We start from the raw sequence: 20762 nt of genomic DNA, 5'->3' as shown, positions 1-20762 counted from the left end.
CTTACTGTTTGTGGAGCATGTACTAAGAAGTTGGGGGATTGCAATACAACAATAGACGTATTCCCTGCCTGCATTGAGCTTACAGTGTAGAGGAAGTGCCACACTGCTTCCTGTGCTGATTCTTAAATGCCATAGTTATTAATTGGGCCAGAGGAAGTGACCATAGGAATAAGGACCAAATCCTTGATGACCTCAAGAACCTCTCCCAAGGATTGTACTGATAACTGGAAGTTGAAGAAATGATGACTATCAGATGTGGTAAACATATTGTCAGTCTCTTGTGGTGATTAGCACATGAAGGTTTTCAACAAATTCCAGGGTATCAAAATTAGACCATGGCTATGGAGGTTAAGAAAAAGATCCAGTTTAAAAGTTCATCTGCCAACTCTCATCCCAATGGGCTTTTCACCTTACTGTGAATCAAGTGAGTAAAGGAGCTCTGTTAGTGGAGAGTGGAAGGCACCTTTCTGAAAACACAGTGAAAGATTTCTTGCTAAATTAGCTGACAATCTTCTTCTGGCAAGAATAGGCAGCTCTATCCAACAGCAAGCGAAAGATCAGGAGGTTAATCCAATTATCACAGAATATTTCTTTTTCACTAACCAGGGTTGATGTGCGTTGCACCTCGAAAAATCCAGCCCTTTAACTTAAGGCAAGTCTTTCTGCTGCAGTTTCAATCGTGCTGTATATGCAAAAGGTCACCAGTGCATGGCACCCTCAGTGAGGCATGTCACTTTTCCATTATACATTTGGATAGCTTCAGTATCTAAACTCTCCATTGGCATCATGTTTGCAGCAAACATCTTTTGCATCTCATTTTGCCACCTGACTTTTTATTTATTTTTTGCCATCAATACCCCATAGTAAAGGTTGCAGGCATTAGGAAAGATTTCTCATCAAAGCTTCTGAAAGCTAATTAATCTTTATATACTTTCCAAATGATGTCAGGGCCCTGTACAATAATGCTACTCTAGGGTTTATAAATAGACTAGAACATCACTTCTGCCAGCAAATGTTTTCTGGTGATTATAGGAACTGGCTTTTATATTATGGCAGTAGGTAAAGATTTTCTACATAGTCTCAGCAACTGTGGCATTATATAACCATTAATAGTATAACTTCTGGAAGAGCCATAGATAGAGGAGCTATGCGACTGACAGGCACCTAATGTTATGCCCAAATAGCATTTTGGAAGATAGTAGCCTGGGACCCCTTTAAAAGTACATCTAGTAACATCAGCAGTGTTTCTCCTACTTGTAAATCTATCCATTCCTTCTGCTGAGAAGCAGCATGGCCTAGTGGAAAGTGCACAGGCCTGGGAGTCCGAAGATTGGGTTCTAATCCTGGCTCTGCCACTTGTCTGCTGTGTGACTTTAGGCAAGTCACACCATCTCAGTGCCTCAGTTCTGTCATCTGCAAAGTGGAGCTTCAATACCTCTTGTCCCTCCTACTTACTTTGCGAGGCCCGTGTGGGTCCTGATTATCCTGAATCTACCCCAATCTATCATTTATTGAACACTTACCAGAGTGCTGTTTTAAGCTCCTGGGAGCATACAGTATAACAGAGTTGGTAGACAGGTTCCTTGACCACAAGGAGCTTACAGTTTAGAGGAGGAGCTTAATGCTTGGAACATAGTAAGCACTTAAAATACCACAATTATTATCACTATTATGGATTTCGTGGGTTGTAGACCCCTAAAAATGACAATTATAAATTCAGTCATTAGATTTGAATGTTAAAATTACACTACATATTTAGGCCATGGTCTAGTGTTGCCAGTAGGTGGCAGTAGTGGAGTTCGTTTCCATGTGGCCTTGTTACAGAACCTTAACTTGTAGCTTTCACTGTCTGTAAATCAATCAGTCACATGTATTTATTGAGCATTTACTGTGTGCAGAGAGCTGTAATAAGCGCTTGGGAGAGTACAATATATCTTGAGCAAGAGGAGCTTACAATCTAGGAGAAATTTTTTGTCTGGTTTCCCCATTAACTTGTAAGCCTCTTGGGGGGCGGGGAACATCTGTCTTGGTACTGTTATACTCTCCCAAGTGTCTAGTCCAGTGCTAACCTTCTCACTGTGCCTCGCTTTTGCCTGTCTCACTGCTGACCCCTAGCCCACATCCTGTCTCTGGCCTGGAACGCCCTACCTCCTCAAATCTGACAGACAATTACTGTCCCCCGCTTCAAAGACTTATTGATGACACACCTCCTCCAAGAGGCCTTCCCAGACTAAGCCTCCCTTTTCCTCTGCTCCCCCTTCCCTTATTTATATTAGTGATGTGTATATATCTATAATTCTATTTATATTGATGCTACTGATGCCTGTTTACTTGCATCTGTCTCCCTCCTTCTAGACTGAGCTTGCTGCGGGCAGGGATTGTCTCTGTTGCTGCATTGTACTTTCCAAGCTCTTAGTACAGTGCTCTGCACACAGTAAGTGCTCAATAAATATGATTGAATTAATGAAAGAAGAATAATGCCAAGGTTACAGCTTGTGACTCAGGAAGGATGGTTGTGCTGTCTACAGTGACGAGAACGTCCGGGAGAGGACAGGGTTTCAGAGGGAAGATAAGGACCTCTGTTTTCAATATGTTAAGTTTGAGGTGAGGGGAGGACATCCTTAGTAGAGATGTCTTGAAGACAGGAGGAGATGCGAGCCTGGAGAGAGAGGGAAAGAGATCTGGGGAGGAGTTGTAGATTTGAATATTATCATTTGCATAGAGATGATAGTTGAAGCTGTGGGAGCGAATGAGTTTTCCAAGGGAATGAGTGTAGAGGGAGAATAGAAGGGGACCAAGAACTTGTGCTCTGCACATAGTAATTACTCAATAAATATGATTGAAATACGATTGAATGAGAACTGAACTTTGAGGGACCCCCACAGTTATAGGGTGGGAGGGAAAGGAGGAGCCTGTGAAGGAGTTTTTGAGAATGAAGGGCCAGAGAGAGGAGGACCAAAACGCCCTCAGTGACAAAACCCTCATTTTCTCTTCTCCCATTCCCTTCTTGTACTTGAATTTGCACCCTTTACCCTTCCCTCAGCCCTTCAGCATTGATGTATGTATCCTTAATTTATTTATATTAATGTCTATCTCCCCTTCTAGACTGCAAGCTCATCATGGGCAGGGAAGGTGTCTGTTATGCCATACTTTCCCAAGCACTTTCTACAGTGGTCACAGTTTTCCCTACATTCAAATACCCTCTTAAAATTCCAGCTTCTCCAACAAGCTTTCCCTGATGATCTCCCAGACCTTGAGCCATATAAGTCTATCAACCAACCTAGCACTTTAGAACTCATTTATACTCATCCTCATCACTCATGTAGATACAGTGATGCAATTATTATTTTAACCACTTGAAATAAAATAAATACTAAGGTATTTGTTAAGCCCTTACGATGTATCAAACACTCTTTCAAGCCCTGGGCAAGATACAGGTCAGACACAATCACTGTCCCACATTTGACTCACAGTCTAAGGGGTAGGGAGAACAGGGATCAAATTGCCATTTTACAATAAGGAAACTGAGGCACTGAGAAGTTAAGTGACTTGCCTAAGGTCACACAGCAGACAGTGGAGGAGCTGAGATTAGAACCCAGGTTATTCATTCATTCAGTTGTATATATTAAGCACTAATGTGTGCAGAGTACTGTACTAAGTGCTTGGGAAAGTACAATACAACAATAAACAGTGACAACCCCTGCCCACAGTGAGCTCACAGTCTAGAGGAGGGGAGACAGACATCAATACAAATAAATAAAATTACAGATATATACATAAGTGCTGTGGGGCTGGTGGGGGGAATAGCAAAAGCAGCAAGTCAGGGTGACGCAGAAGGGAGTGGGAGATGAGGAAAAATGGGGCTTAGTGTGGGAAGGCCTCTTGGAGGAGATTTGCCAAGGCTTTGAAAGGAGGAGAGTAATTGTCTGTTATTTGAGGAGGGAGGACATTCCAGGCCAGAGGCAGAACGTATACCAGGTTTGGGTTGATGGTGAGACAGGCGAGATGGAGACACAGTGAGAAGGTTAATACTAGAAGAATCAAGTATGTGGGCTGGGTTGTAGAAGGAGAGAGGCGAGGTGAGGTAGGAGCAGCATGGCTCAGTGGAAAGAGCACGGCTTCTAATCCCAGCTCCACCACCTGTCAGCTGTGTGACTTTGGGCAAGTCACTTGACTTCTCTGGGCCTCAGTTACCTCATCTGTAAAATGGGGATTAAGACTGTGAGCCTCATGTGGGGCAACCTGATTATCTTGTATCTACCCCAGTGCTTAGAACAGTGCTTGGCACATAGAAAGTGCTTAACAAATACCAACATTATTATTATTATTAGGAGTGGGCAAGGTGATGGAGTGACTCCCCGGCCTGTGCTCTTTCTCCCGATCATGCTGCTTCTCTAGTTATAAATATTTATATTTATTTTTACCACTTAGTTCTAAATATTTTTATGTCTGTCTCTCCCATTAAAGAGTAAGCTCCTTGTGGGCAGGGAACATGAAACTTCTTTATTCTGAACTTCCCAAGGGCCTAGTGCAGTGTACTGCACTTGAGTGGATACTTAATGAATGTTACAGTGATTATCACTTTCCCTTGCCATGCCATGAGAAGCAGTGTAGCCTAGGTTCTTATTCTGGCTTTTCCAGTGGTTTTCTTTGTGACCCTGGACAAGTCCCTTAACTTCTCTGTGTCTCAGTTTCCTCATCTGTTAAATGGAGACTAAATACCTGTTCTCCATGCTGCATAGACTGTAATCCCCATGTGGGTCAGGGATTGTGTCTAACTTGATAAACTTGCGTCTACCCCAGCACTTAGAACTGTGCTTGACACATAGTAAATGCTTAACAAATTCCATCATTTCTATTATTATTACTCTCCCAAGCACTTAATACAGTGCTCTGTACACAGTAAACACTCAATAAATACGATGTGGGCAGAGAATGTGTCTGTTTATTGTTATATTGTACTCTCCCAGGTGCTTTGTACAGTGCTCTGCACAAAGTGAATGCTCAATAAATGTGATTGAGTGAATGAATGACTACTTATTTCCTTTCCATAACCTCTCCCCTTGTCTTGCAACTTTAATTTCAAACATACCTCTGGGTGCACAGTCTTTCAAATTGCAAATTGACAACAGAATATGTTTCTAAAATGTACCATAACAAACAAGCTAGGAGCAAACTAACTGAAAGCAGAATTCCACTTCACTAGGTTTAAGGATAAGGTTTGTAGAGCTTCAGTTACTTTTCTCCCTGTACAACAAAATTTACCCAGAACAACAGGGGACCAGATTATAGGAGAGAAAGTTGGGATGTTATGTTGAGCACATACATAGCATGGGGCTTTGGTCATCAGCCCAGAGTGGAGAAATAATGCTGAAGCAAAATCAATCTGCATTTGTAACAGTGGAAAAATTTTTTTTCCAAGAGACAGTTCTGTTGGCTCAAGGGGAAACACTTCACTGTATTAGGAAATGAGCTGCCAGCTGTAGCAGAAAGGGTTGCTGTGGACCTGATCTGCTTGCCAATTTTTAGAGAACATATATTTAGTTCTGCTGATAGATTTTGACATTAAAATGAAGGTGTCTCCTTATTTGTCCCCAAGTTGCTCTAGAAATTAAACCCCTTTAATGGTATTTCCTCTTCACCTAACAGTCCCTCAGGCTACTCTCCTCTCCTCATATATCTTTCAATTGCCAGTCAAAGGAAGATACCCCGGAGAGGGCTGTGAGTAGCACAATCGGCAAATTACATCAGTCGAGAGGGGTTTAAAAACATAGTATTCTTGCATGGGGTAGATACAAGATAACCAGGCCCCCCTGGGGCTTGCTAAGTATGAGAGAGATCAGGGACTGACTCCCCCTTTTATATATGAGGGAACCGAGTCACAGAGAAGCTAAGTGACTCAAGAAAGGTCACGCAGCAGAGAAGAAGTGTGGTCTAATTGATAGAGCATAAAGCTGAGAGTCAGAAGGACCTGGTTTCTAATCCCAACTCTGCCACTGGTCTAGTGATTGACCTTGGGTAAGTCACTTCACTTTTCTATGCCTGTTACCTCATCTATAAAATGGGAAGTAAGACTGTGAGCCCCATATGAGACGTGGATTGTGTCCAACTTGATTTGCTTGTATGCACTCCAGTGCTTAGTACAGTGCCAGGCACATAGTAAGCATTAAACAAATACAGTTAATATTATTACTATTATTATTATTCATTCATTTAATCATCTGTATTGAGCACTTAGTGTGTGCAGACCACTGTACTAAGCACTTTGGGGAAAATACAATACAGCAAAAAACAGTGACATTCCCCGCCCGCAATGAGTTTATGATCTAGATGTGGTGAGACAGTAATGAGTACAAATAAATAAAGTTACAGATATGTACATAAGTGCTTGTGGGGCTGGGAGCGGAGAAGAGCAAAGGGAGCAAGTCAGGGTGGTACAGAAGGGAGTGGGAGATGAGGAAAAGTGGAGCTTAATCTGGGAAGACCTCTTGGAGGAGATGTCTTCAGTAAGGCTTTGGGGGAGGGGAGAGTAATTGTCTGTCAGATTTGAGGGAGGCCTTTCCAGGCCAGAAACAAGATGCGGGCTAGGTGAGACAGGGAAGATGGTGGCACAGTGAGAAGGTTAACACTAGAGGAGTGAAGTGTGTAGGCTGGGTTGCAGAAGGAGAGAAGTGAGGTGAGATAGGAGGGGCAAGGTGATGGAGTGCTTTAAAACTAAGAGTAAAGGAGCTTTTTGTTTTTTGATATGGAGGTGGCTGAGCAACCCTTGGAGTTTTTTGAAGGAGAGGGGTGACATGTCCTGAACGGGTTTGTAGAAAAATAATCCAAGCAGTAGAGTGAAGTATGGACTGGAGAGGGGAGAGACAGGAGGCTGGGAGGTCAGCAAGGAGGTTGATGCGGTAATCTAGGTGGGGTAGGATGAGTGAGTGTACTAACATGATAGCAATTTGGATGGAGAGGAAAGGGCAGATTTTAGTGATGTTGTAAAGATGGGACCAACAGGATTCGGTGGCAGATTGAATATGTGGGTTAAATGACAGAGAGGAGTCAATGATTGTTATTTTTATATAAGTGACAGAGCAGGGATTAGAACTCAGGTCCTCTGACTCCCAAGCCCGTGCTCTTTCCACTAGCCCACATTGCCACTTCTCTAAACAGCTCTTACCTCCTCCAGTTCTGGACTCTGTTCCACATTTCTGAGGAATCTTAATCCCACCTAATTGCCCTTTTTCCCAGCTGGGCTCAGATTTTCAAGATGACACAACAAAGATCTTTTTCCGTAGGACAGAAAAGTACGGCATGTGAAATGTTTACCCAATTTGTTTTTCAAGTAATTATTGGCTTGTGAAAGAATAATTGTATTGAACCCCAAATAAGCAAAAGTTTTGATTCTTTGTGTTTATGCCAAAGTGATAAAAGCATTCAGCTGCTATATGGTATAGCTGTGCTATCAAAATAATTTCTACTAAAGATCACACTGGTCATCTGATTAAATTCCCTTTGGAATAAATTAATCAATCATATTTATTAAGTGCTTACTAAGTGCTTGGGAAAGTACAACACAAAAATATAACAGGATCATTCCCTGCCCACAATGAGTTTGCAGTCTAGAGGGAGGGAGAGACAATATAAATAAAATTAGGGATATGTATAAAGTGCTCTGCCATCCTTTCAATTTTTCAAACCTAAATTTCCCCATCCTCATGATTCATGTCTAATATTATGTGGCAGTTAAATTTAGTAAGTCTTCAGGAGACAATCTGTGGACAACTCATTCCAAAGTATATTTGGGAAAAGTCCAAATTTAATCAGCAGTTCATGTAAAAACACATGTTCTCATTGAGTTTTCCAAACTCTTGTTAGTACTATCATTTTTAACAATTGCATTCAGAGACTACTGCAGTGTTTATATTGCAGTCTAACATTTTCATCTCAAATTGTTTTTACTAACTATCATAATATATGCTTTATAAAGAGATTTATTTAGTCTGAATATTTTTCCATTTCATTAAATTTTATTTGTGAATCATTAAACTTGCACCCTTTCAGTTCCTACAATGTAGTTATCTTGTCACCATAAATCCTCTCTTAATGGATTTCATTCCTTTACTAATAATAAAAATAAATAATAAGAAAAGGATAGCAAATGATTATATAATGCAGCAATGGATTCAGTGAGCTGGAAAAATGAGATAATGTGCTTTGTAAGTGAAGTGAAAATATTTCACTGATGTGATATCTTAAATTGTTTAGCTCTAAGTCTGAAGTGGTATGGTGGAGGACTCATTTTCTGTGTCTTTTCAACCATATTACCAGAATTTCAACAGTCTTTGACTCAACAAATCTATACCTTTTCGTTTTTCTGTATGCTGGCCTGACGGAGGGTGTGGGCAGAGAATCTGATCTTTAAATGAGAACTTTTGAAGGAAAGGGGTGGGGAATTAGAGGCGGGAGTATTTCAGAAAGCCCAGCATCAAACAGAGATAATTAACTGTTGTTGATTTTTGGTTTTTAAGGGTTAAAAATGTAAATAGGTACAGTTAGTGTGGAGAATAAAAATGCAAAAGTACTTTGCGGTACTATGAGAAGCAAACCATGAAAATGAGTGGATGAAAAATGATCTTGAATAGGCACTGCACTAAGCCCTGGGAGAGTACAGTACCATAGAGTTGGTAAACGGGATACCTGACTACAAATAATTTACAATCTAGAGGGGGAGACAGACATTAACATAAAATATAGATTGGGAAAATGATAAGGAATAAGGATATGTGCATAAATGCTGTGATGGGGTGTGAATATCAAGTGCTTACTGGGTAAAGGTCTGAGAGCTTAGGGAAAGCAGAAGAAAGGGAGGAGAAGGGAAATGAGGGCTTAGGGAAGACCTCTTGGAGGTGATGTGATTTTAATAATGTTTTGAAAGTGAGGAGAGTGGCAATCTGTCAGATATGAAGGAAGAGGGAGTTCCAAGTAAGAGGAAGAACACGGACAGGGGGTTGGCAGCAGGTTAGATGAGATTAAGATACGGAGAACAGGTTGGCATTAGAGGACTGAAGCGTGCAGGCTGGGTTGTAGTAGTTGATCAGTGAGGGAAGGTTGGAGGGACGAGTTGATTGAGTGCTTTAAAGCTGATTATAGGGAGTTTCTGTTTAATTCAAAGATGGATGAGCAGCCTTTGGAGATTTTTGAAGATTTGGAGAGAAGGCCAAAGTTTTTTTAGGAAGATGATCCAGACAACAGAGTGAAATATGTAGCCTGGAGTGGGGAGAGACAGGAGGTCGAGGGGTCAGTGAAGAGGCTGATGCTGTAGTAAAAAGAGGATATGATGAATGCTTGGATCAGCTTAGTAGCACGTTGGATGGAAAGGAAAGGGTGGATTCTGGAGATGCTGTGAAGGTAGAACCAACAAGATAGATTGAATAAATGGGTTGAATGAGAGATATGTGTTAGGTATAATGCCAATGTAATGGATTTGTGAGAAACAAAGGATGATATTGTTTACAGTGAAGGGAAAGTTTAAGGGTTTGACAGGGTTTGGGTGAGGAGATGAGTTTGGTTTTGATTTGTTCTGACCTTGAGGGGTTGGCGGGAAATCTAATTAGAGATGTCTGAATGTGGGAAGAAATGTGAGACTATAGAGAAGGAGAGAGATCAAGGCTGAAGAGGTAGATTTGGGAACCATTCACATAGAAGTGGTAGTTGAAGCCATGGAAGCAAATGAATTCTCCAAGGGAATGGGTATAGATGGAGAATAGAAGGGGAACCAGAACTGAGCCTTACAGAACTCCCACAGTTAAGGGGTGGGAGTCAGAGCTTACTTTAAACTCGTTGTGGGCAGGGAATGTGTTGGTTTATTGTTTTACTCTCCCAAGTGCTTAGTACAGAACTTAGTACAGTACACAGTAAGCGCTCAATAAATGCCAATGAATGAATGAGAGGAGGCATTACGGAAGAAGTGTGGTCTAATGGAAAGATCACTGACCTGGGGAGTCAGAGGATGTGTGTTCTAATACCGATTTGTCACATGTCTCCTCTGTGACCTTGGGCAAGTCACTTAGCTTCTCTGTGCCTCAGTTCCCTCATCTGTAAAATGGGGATCAAGACCGTGAGCCCCATGTGGGACAGGAACTATGTCCAACCTGATTACCTTGTATCCACCCCGGTGCTTAAAACAATGCTTGGCACATAGTAAGTACTTAACAAATACCACAGTTATTATTACATGAAAGAGACTGAGAAGGAGCAGCCAGCAAGATAGGAGAACTGAGAGAGGACAGTGTCAATATAGCTAAAGTTGGATAATGTTTCCAGGAGAAGGGGCGGGGTGGGGAAGGGGGTGCTGGTTCACAGTGTGAGGTTGAGGAGGATTAGGATGGAGTAGAGGCAATTGGATTTGGGAAAGAATCAGGTCATTGGTGACCATAGAGTGAGCTGTTTTCATGGAGGGAAGGGGGTGGAAGCCAGATTGGAAGGTGTCAAGGTGAGAAGAGGAATCGGAGGCATCAGGTGTAGATATCTCACTCAAGGAGTTTGGTAAGGCAAGTGAGAATGACATTGCAATGATAATAATAATGGTATTTAAGTGCTTACTATGTGCTAAGCGCTGGGGGAGATAGAAGATTATCAGGTTGTCCCAGGTGGGGCTCACAGTCTCAATTCCCATTTTACAGATGAGGAAACTGAGGCAGAGAAAAGTTAAGTGACTTGCCCAAAAGTCACACAGTTGACAATTGGCGGAGCGGGGATTAGAACCCATGACCTCTGATACCCAAGTCTGCGCTTTTTCCACTAACCCGTGCTGCAGTGACTAAACTTACCCTCCCTGCTGTACTGTTATCATCTCATCCTCTTGATCCTCCTCTATCCCTTCCTCCAGCACTGCTACAGCTTGTCCTCACCAGGCTCCAGGTTTGAGCTAGGTACCACTTGACCCTGGCCTCAGCCCCTATGAGGATGAACCCTCTGTGGGCCATATCCTGCCCACAGAGGCCAAAAGGTAGCATTGTCAGCTTAACCTGTGGCCCATTTCTGGATCCAAAGGATGGAGGCAGGCTAGTGAAGGCTGCCAGCCCAGTCTAAAAAGCTGCTGGTGCAGCAAAGCTAAAGGTTTTGTACCAAGTCTATGGGGGTGATGGATTAATTTGCCCCTATAGAGATTACAGCTATGGCCCTAATTTACAAACCACAGATGCTTCTAACAATTCAATAGTCAGTTTTTTTCAGGAATGGAACCTCTCCAGACTGTAAGCTCCTCATGGGCAGGGAATGTATCTACCAGCGCTCATTATTCATTCATTCATTCAATAGTATTTATTGAGCACTTACTATGTGCAGAGCACTGTACTAAGCGCTTGGAGTGAACAAGTGCAGAGCACTGTACTAAGCGCTTGGAGTGAACAAGTCGGCAACAGATAGAGACAGTCCCTGCCATTTGACGGGCTTACGGTCTAATCGGGGGAGACGGACAGACAAGAACAATGGCAATAAATAGAGTCAAGGGGAAGAACATCTCGTAAAAACAATGGCAACTAAATAGAATCAAGGCAATGTACAATTCATTAACAAAATAAATAGGGTAATGGAAATATATACAGTTGAGCGGACGGGTACAGTGCTGAGGGGATGGGAAGGGAGAGGGGGAGGAGCAGAGGGAAAGGGGGAAAAGAGGGTTTAGCTGCGGAGAGGTGAAGGGGGGGTGGTAGAGGGAATAGAGGGAGAAGAGGAGCTCAGTCATTAAAGTGCTCTGCAAGTAGTGAGTGATAAATACCATTGGTTGATTGTACTATACGCTCTTAAATGTTTAGTACTGTGCTTTGTGCTCAAATTCCATTGACTGATTAATTAATGGGATCTGTGGCATGCATTCAGAACCCATCTCCTCTGGTAAACCTATCGCCAACACAAAGCAATCCAGGGAATTTTACATTCTTTTCTCTATAGTATGGAAACTCCTTTTGGTGGCTTGGGAGAAATTTTTTTAAAAAAAGTTTGTATATCTAGTGCCCCAAATACTGAAGGCTTATTAAATGCTAAATTATAACAACTGTTTACCCAGTTGGTAGACTAGAAATTTCTATGCTTCATGAATAGATATGAACGTTTGGAAGAAAACTGAGCTGGGCTACTCTTAAAAATTCAGTGAATACATGGATCCTTCTGACATTGACAGACAGTCATAGCCAATGAGCTTATGCATTTAAAAGGACACAAGAGAGCTCAAGCAATAAATCCCCAATTTTAATGCAAAATAAATTCATAGATGGGCAGGGGAAGATGGAACAAATGATATGGATATAAGATTTTTGAGATGGCATGAGGACAGAGATCTAAATGTAAGTCATCACAGAAGGCATCTCTGCCAGTTATCTATGTCCACAATTTGGCATTTTGTGTTTTTTCAAACTGGAATATATGTTTAGAGAAGGCAAATCATGAATGCATAGCCCTCTTGCCTGATTATTTTAACCAATTTTCAAAAAGCTGGTCTTTTTTCACATTAGGAAATGGTAGTTGTTTTATAACCACTCTTGTTCCTTGCAAGTAGATTGAAACATGGAACAGTAATGACTGAGCCAATTCTACAATGAACCAATGTCACAATCTCAGAACTGACCTGGCATTACTCATGATAAGCAGTTATATTTTTCATAACAATTTTCTGTTGGCTGTTGAATTTATACCATATATTGTACTCAGAGATGAGAATTGTGAAATCCAAGAATAATAATGTTGGTATTTGTTAAGCGCTTACTATATGCAGAGCACTGTTCTAAGCGCTTGGGTAGACACAGGGGAATCAGGTTGTCCCACGTGGGGCTCACAGTCTTAATCTCCATTAAGTGACTTGCCCACAGTCACACAGCTGACAAGTGGCAGAGCGGGGATTTGAACCCATGACCTCTGACTCCAAAGCCCGTGCTCTTTCCACTGAGCCACGGAACTGAAGTATTGATGATGGAGTTGAATCACCTGAGCCTCATTTTTGTTGTTTTTTTTAAATTGTGTTTGTGAAACACTCACTATGTGGCAGACACTGTACTAAGCACTAGGGTAGATACAAAGCTAATCAGTTTGGACACAGTCCACGTCCCACATAGGGCTTAAAGTCTTATTCTCCATTCTACAGATGAGGCAACTGAGGCACAGAGAAGTTAAGTGACTTACCCAAGGTCACACAGCAGATGAGAAGCAGCATGGCTTAGTGAAAAGAGCACAGAGTTGGGAGTCAGCGGTCATGGGTTCTAATCCTGGCTCTGCCACTATCAGCTGTGTGACTTTGGGCAAGTCACTTAACTTCTTTGTGTCTCAGTTACCTCAGCTGTAAAATGGGGAGTAAGACTGTGAGGCCCACTTGGGACAACCAGATTATCTTGTATCTACCCCAGCACTTAGAACAGTGCTTCGTACATAGTAAGTGCTTAAAAAATGCCATCAATAGTATTATTAAGTAGTGGAGCCGGGATTAGCACCCAAGTCCTTCTGACTCCCAGGCAGGTTCTCTTTCCATTAGGCCACACTGCCTCAAACCTGAAACTTCAGGACTGAGAGAACTGATTCTAATGCTAGTGGCCTGGGCAGCACCATTTGCACTTTATCTCTTAGTACAGAGCCTAGTACAGTGCTTGGCACATAGTAAGTGCTTAACAAATACCGTTATTATCTCTGCCAGTGATTTAGCCTCTGAGGCATGGAGTACAAAGAACAAGGGAACAGGGGGGTAGCAATTCAGGTGGCCTTTGCCCACAGTTAACCAACTACCAGCGGAAAGGAAACTAGAACTGAGGCTTCTTGATTTTCAGAGCACTGATCTGTCTACTCACACAACAGCAGTGCTAGCCAAGTATTCCTAGGCTAGTTTTAGTATGTGTGTGTTTTTTTGTTTTGTTTTCAATCTGGCCCTAACAGAAGCACAAGGGACTGTTAGGGCAGTGCGAACCTTTAGCATGTGGAGAACACAGTGATTTGGTTTCAGTTGAGTCTCCTGATCCTATTTCCTCTGTAGACTGACCAACAACAGATGTCTGTTGATGTCAACAATCGGTGAGGTTGGGGAATTATTTCACCCTTGTTCTATAACAGCTGGAGTTATCCTTGGTGTTTATTTCTATTGTTATTTCATTTTTTGGAGCATGCTAAACAATGTAAAGCAAGTTGAGTTGATATGTACTGGAAAAGAGAACAAATCTCTCTCTGATTATAGACTCTACTTTGTAATGGGGGAAGACAGGAAAGTGACATTTGTTAGTTTCAAAAAAGGAGTGTCAATGAGTTATTCTATACTAATTACTTAGTCTTTCATCCTGATTTTTCACTGTGGGTATCACTTTGAATGTGTGCCCGCGTTAAATGTGTGGAAAGAGATGGCATATACCAAGAGGAAATTAGAGCTACCAAAAATGCCTCTTGGCAACTGAATGCTTTAAATTTTTGCACCTGTTTCTAGCAGTCATGCAAAGTTGCACTGGTTCTGGTTACAGATTCATGGCCTAAAATAAATCAAGCTAAAACTTACTCAAAATTCAAAATACGGCTAAAGCACCTTCTCTGTATTTCTTTAGGATACCATCTCCAAAGTACCGATTAATATGGGAAGAGCTGATGAAAATTCAGCAGGCTATTTTTTTTTTGTCACCTGGATGTTATAATTAATTCAGGGCAACTTGAAAAGAGCCTCTTATAGGTAGTGCTTAATCCTCAATTCTTCACTTTCAAAGATTTTTGCCAAGATTTTGTCTGTGGGATACCCAATAAAATCATTTCCCTTAAAAGGTACCAAACTCTGCATGAATCACTGCTTCTTGAAGTACCAGATGGAAAAAAAAAAAGCATGTAATTCATAAATAATGCAGCAGGACTGGGTCCTGTACTAGACATTTTGGTCCAATACACACCCATAGGGGAATTTTTCAGGCGATGTCTTTGGATGTGAAAGACATGCATACACCACAGAAGCTAGTACTGTGCAAGCAGGCATCAATCACATTTATTGAGTGGATAATGTGAGCAGAACATTGTACATTAGGATTAGTAGATATCCCTCCTCTCAAGAAGCTTATCTAGCAGGGGAGACAGACACTAAAATAAATCACAGGAGGAAGCAATAGAGTATAGACACATGGACATACATGATGTAGGTGATGGGGGAGGGGGAGGGGGGGGCCTTAGGTAATATGGAAAAGCTCATGTGGCAGTAACTCAGTGAATCAGTGGTATTTATTGGGAGTTTATTGTGTGCAGATCACTGTATTAAGCACTTGAGAGTACAGTAGAGAAGGTACTCCCAAAATCTGCCCTAAAGGAGCTTAAAGTCTAGTGACTGAGGTGTTTGAGGGGTGTAGAGTGATGAGAGATTAATTAGAGACTGTACACTCTTTGTGGGCAATGAATTTGTCTACCAACTCTGTTATAGTGTACTCTCCCAACTGCTTAGTACAGTGTCTGCACTCAATAAATGTGATCAGAGAAGTCCTGCTGGAGGAGATGTGATCTTTCAAAGAGCTGCCAGATTTGTAGGGAAAGGGTATTCCAGTCAGAGGAGAGCACATGAGCAAGAGATCAGTGGCAAGAGATAGAAGAATGAAGCAGGAAGTAATAGCTCAATGATTTTCCAACAGGGTGCTATGGGAAGGTTTTAGGTGTCACCCAGAATTTAATCATAGCACAATCTTCACCTTCATCTTCTATGCATAGGTGTGCACCCAACTTTGGGGAGGCTACCTTGTGTGCCCTGTGGACTACAAAGTAATGGTGTCCTAACCAGTGATTAGAAGCAGCGTGGCCTAGTGGAAAGAGCCCGGGCCTGGGAGTCAGCAGGACCTGGGTTCTAATCCCAGTTCTGCCACCTGTCTGCTCTGTGTGACCTTGGGCAAGTCACTTCTCTTTGCCTCAGTTCCTTCATCTGTAAGACAGAGATTTAAGGCTGTGAGCCCCACATGGGACATGGACTGTGTCCAACCTAATTAGTTTGGATCTACCCCAGTACTTAGTGGAGTGCCTGGTACATAATAATAATTATTATGGTATTTAAGCACTTACTATGTGCCAAGCACTGTCCTAAGTGCTGAGCACTGTTCTACTTGCTGGTAAGCACTTAACAAGTACCATAAAAATACTATTAAAGAAAATACAGAGTAACTTCAACCAAAAACATATTGGGAAGTACTGTAATAGTTAATAGACAACATATCTGGTTACCTGTATAGATGTTAAGGAAAATGTAAACCTAGTTTTAAGGACTAAATCTTATCCCCTTTTGACTAATTTCAAGTACAAAGTTAGAGAGAGGAATAAGCAGTTTATGTGTCCTGGATCTAAATACCTGATCATTCAGAATTTAAAAAAATAATCCATTTGGGGCTACCTTATAGCTGTCTAACCAGGCTGCCAGACTTCTTTTCAGTAGTGTCAAACTGCTTTCTTTTGTAGCTCTGGCTTAAGGGATAAAAATTGGGTCACTGATGAATTTTTAACTTCTTTATCAACCACTTTGAAAGTGAGTGATATCTGGTAGGATAGATAATAGTACTCTATGCATGCTGTATCAAATTGTCTTTTAGGGGTTTTTTGTTTTTCTGGAATCCCTGTAATGAAAGTCTTTAGTCTAGATTGCAAAGTAATTCTAGCATACCTTTTTATCATATCAATATTGTGGAAAACTGATGATTAAGTTACTGAAAATAATGTGAGGGACCTTTTGATAATCTTTTAATTTCAGAAGTGCTAGAAAGTTACCTAAACAATTTTCTATGTCCTAAACTGTACATTTGGTATTTGAGTAAATGAAAGAGATCGAATGAGTATATGCAATTGAGAGTGTATGGAAACAGATAACATTTTCATGTGTGGCTCACTATGGAATAAGTGGAAAAAGCTAATATAAGGATTGTTGTGGGCAAGGAACATGTCTCCCAACTCTGTTATACTGTACTCTCCCAAGCGTTTAGTATAGTGTTCTGCACACAGTAAGCCCTCAATAATTACAATTAATTGATTATACTGGTAAGAACTAGGGAAAGGTTGAGTACATAGTTGAGCTGTACTAAAATGAATAATTCCTTATTCCTCGAGCCTAGGCTCAGGACTGAAATTTTAACACTAAAGGAAAATGTTAATATTTGTCTTTTCCCCTAGGCCTCCAACCTTTTCTTAATGATCTCTACAGATTTATTCATTCATTCATTCATTCAATAGTATTTATTGAGCGCTTAATATGTGCAGAGCACAAGGTGTCATTCAAGTTCACATAAAGGAAAAGAAGACTGTTGATCATCCCCTTTCATTTCTCTCTCTTTCTCAATTAAAAATCAATCAATCATTTTCATTCATTCATTCATTCAATAGTATTTATTGAGCGCTTACTATGTGCAGAGCACTGTACTAAGCGCTTGGGATGAACAGGTCGGCAACAGATAGAGACAGTCCCTGCCGTTTGACGGGCTCACAGTCTAATCGGGGGAGACGGACAGACAAGAACAATGGCACAAACAGCGTCAAGGGGAAGAACATCTCGTAAAAACAATGGCAACTAAATAGAATCAAGGCGATGTACAATTCATTAACAAAATAAATAGGGTAACGAAAATATATACAGTTGAGCGGACGAGTACAGTGCTGTGGGGATGGGAAGGGAGAGGTGGAGGAGCAGAGGGAAAAGGGGAAAATGAGGCTTTAGCTGCGGAGAGGTAAAGGGGGGATGGCAGAGGGAGTAGAGGGGGAAGAGGAGCTCAGTCTGGGAAGGCCTCTTGGAGGAGGTGATTTTTAAGTAAGGTTTTGAAGAGGGAAAGAGAATCAGTTTGGCGGAGGTGAGGAGGGAGGGCGTTCCAGGACCGCGGGAGGACGTGACCCAGGGGTCGACGGCGGGATAGGCGAGACCGAGGGACGGTGAGGAGGTGGGCGGCAGAGGAGCGGAGCGTGCGGGGTGGGCGGTAGAAAGAGAGAAGGGAGGAGAGGTAGGAAGGGGCAAGGTGATGGAGAGCCTTGAAGCCTAGAGTGAGGAGTTTTTGTTTGGAGCGGAGGTCGATAGGCAACCACTGGAGTTGTTTAAGAAGGGGAGTGACAGGCCCAGATCGTTTCTGCAGGAAGATGAGCCGGGCAGCGGAGTGAAGAATAGACCGGAGCGGGGCGAGAGAGGAGGAAGGGAGGTGAGAGAGAAGGCTGACACAGTAGTCTAGCCGGGATATAACGAGAGCCCGTAATAGTAAGGTAGCCGTTTGGGTGGAGAGGAAAGGGCGGATCTTGGCGATATTGTAGAGGTGAAACCGGCAGGTCTTGGTAACGGATAGGATGTGTGGGGTGAACGAGAGGGACGAGTCAAGGATGACACCCATTTTTTGAGCACTGGATGATATTTATTGAATGTTTACTGTGCTCAGAGCATGGTACTGAGCTCCTGGGAGAGTGCAATATAATGCAGTTGAGAGACACCTTATCTGCCCAGAAGGAGTTTACAGCTGTCACCCTTCAAGCTGTTACCTAGGTTGCCGTGGACATATGCTCGGATTTTCTTGGTCATGGACCCAAACAGAGTGATTGCCTAAGGGGACTGAGATACATTTCATTGAGGTGGGACTACAGTCAAAATGCCCCTTCAATACCTTCTCACTCCTGCAAGAGATATGTAGGATTACATTTGCAACCAGAGAGAAAGTCTTCCAAATGGAACACTGACAGGAAGGAACTCAAAGACAAATAAGATGTAGGAACCCAGATACAAAACACACACACACATACACCCCAAACCAGTAAGCACACAAGAACAAGAAGCTGACCTAACCAGAGGTACAGGGCCAGAAAAATCACTGACAGAGAAAACTCTGGCAGAAGACTGGATAGGATAGGAGAGGAGAGGAATGCAAAATGTGAGAAAGATGGTGTATTTTTCATTCTATTTTCACCAGGTGAATTGTCTGCTTAACTCAGGTTTTTCTGCATATATTTGCATATTTTCTAGTGTTTATTTTTAAAAATGATGGCAAGATCTTACCCATGCATAAGGGTGTGGTTAAATGGACCTATGCGTAACTGGCAATCCATCCCCTCTAGACTGTAAACTTGTTATGGGCAGGGAATGTCTGCTAGTCCTGTTGTACTGTACTCTCCCAAGTGCTTAGTACAGTACTCTGCACATAGTAAGTGCTTAGTAAATCCCACTGATTCCACATTGTGGAGATAGTTCCTTGCTGCAGTGTTGTGCTTGTCATTGGCAAGACTTGGTACCATTTTCATAACTTCTTGATATTCCAATCTTCCCAAGACCTCTGCTCAAGTAGAGAAACTTCTCCTGATGACTGTATGCCAGGCTTGTCAACCTGCAGCTGCTGTCTCCAAGAACCCAGTGCTACCTAAAATATTAGGTGTGATATAGTGCCTGTTCCATTGGCTTTGCTATTTTTGTTCTGTCTTCCATACCTATGTGTGCCCAATTGCAGTCCACCATACGGCAGGTACTTGGGCATTCTGCTTTAAACAATTCTTATTTACTTAGCCTCGTGGAAACTATACTGCAAAGAGTACTGCCTTGGCATCGTGAGCTGACTGCATTCCTTGACCTTATTATTGTCAATCTTGACAGGTGAGGGAGGGTTTGAGATAGGAGTCGGGAGGGGGAGGAAAATGACTCACAGCAGAGTGGAAACAGAACAGTTCAAGAGGAGGGGCTGAGGGGTGGGTGTTGATTTTCTCCCCTTCTCCCCCACCCTTACCCTCCCTCCAGCAGTGACTAAACCTAATGTCAGAAGAACATGGTCCAGGGAGTCCAAGGACCTGGGTTCTAATCTTGACTCTGCCACTTGCCTTCTATGAAGCTTTGGGAAAGTCACTTAACTTCTCTGTGACTTATTTTCCAAATCTGTAAAATGGGGATTCAATATCTGTTCTACCTCTCCCTTAGACTGTGGATCCCCATGTGGGACAGGGACTGTGTCTGGCTTGATTATGTTGTATCTATCCCAAGTCATAGTACAGTGCTTGGCACATTGCAAGCACTTAGCACATACTATTATCTTTATAACTTATCTCTGGATTTTATGTACTGTGGTAACTCAGAATCTGTACAATAAAAGCAAGGCAAATGTTCACTGCCCTCCAGACATTTACCATCTCTTATGCACAAGCAGTGTACCGCTAATGAATTACCTGGAGTGAATCTACATTCAACAGTGGAGAGAGAACATAGAACATCTATGATATAACTGCCTGTCTACATCCAGAACTGTAGAATTACTCTCCTCTATTGCCAGGCTCATACATTGAAATATAGGGATGCAAGTCAGCCCATCAGTCAGTACTTATTGATTGTCTATATGGCTCATAGCCCTGTACATTCTTAGGCATTGCCCTCCTATGCCCATAATGAGGAGCCTGGGGTTTTGATTCAGGTCTTAATCACCTTCTTCTTCCTCCTTTTTCTCTTTCTCCTCCTTTTGGTTGGAGAAACTGAGATTTGTGCCAAAGCTTCTGTATCTGCTCTCAGATTGATCTGAATAACTCTCTCTAAAAGCCTGAGAATAGAAATTTAGGCATGCATATTGAATTCTGGAGCATCTCTGCCAGTGCAAGCTCTTCACCTCTTAGCTTAGGAAGAGAGTGTTAGCTCTTCATTGGCAGCAGCAAACCAGGAAAGGGAGGTAGAAGTATCCTCTGAGAAGACACATTTGGGAAAGATAGGCAAAAAAGTAGAAAAGGGAAGAGAAGTAAGAAGAAAGAAGGAAAGAGAATTAGAAAAGTCTTCATTTGCAGTCAGGCATTTAATCAGTTTTACATGG

This window comes from Ornithorhynchus anatinus, chromosome X5, assembly GCF_004115215.2.
Source record: "Ornithorhynchus anatinus isolate Pmale09 chromosome X5, mOrnAna1.pri.v4, whole genome shotgun sequence".
NCBI lineage: Eukaryota > Metazoa > Chordata > Mammalia > Monotremata > Ornithorhynchidae > Ornithorhynchus > Ornithorhynchus anatinus.
This window is presented reverse-complemented; position numbering follows the sequence as displayed.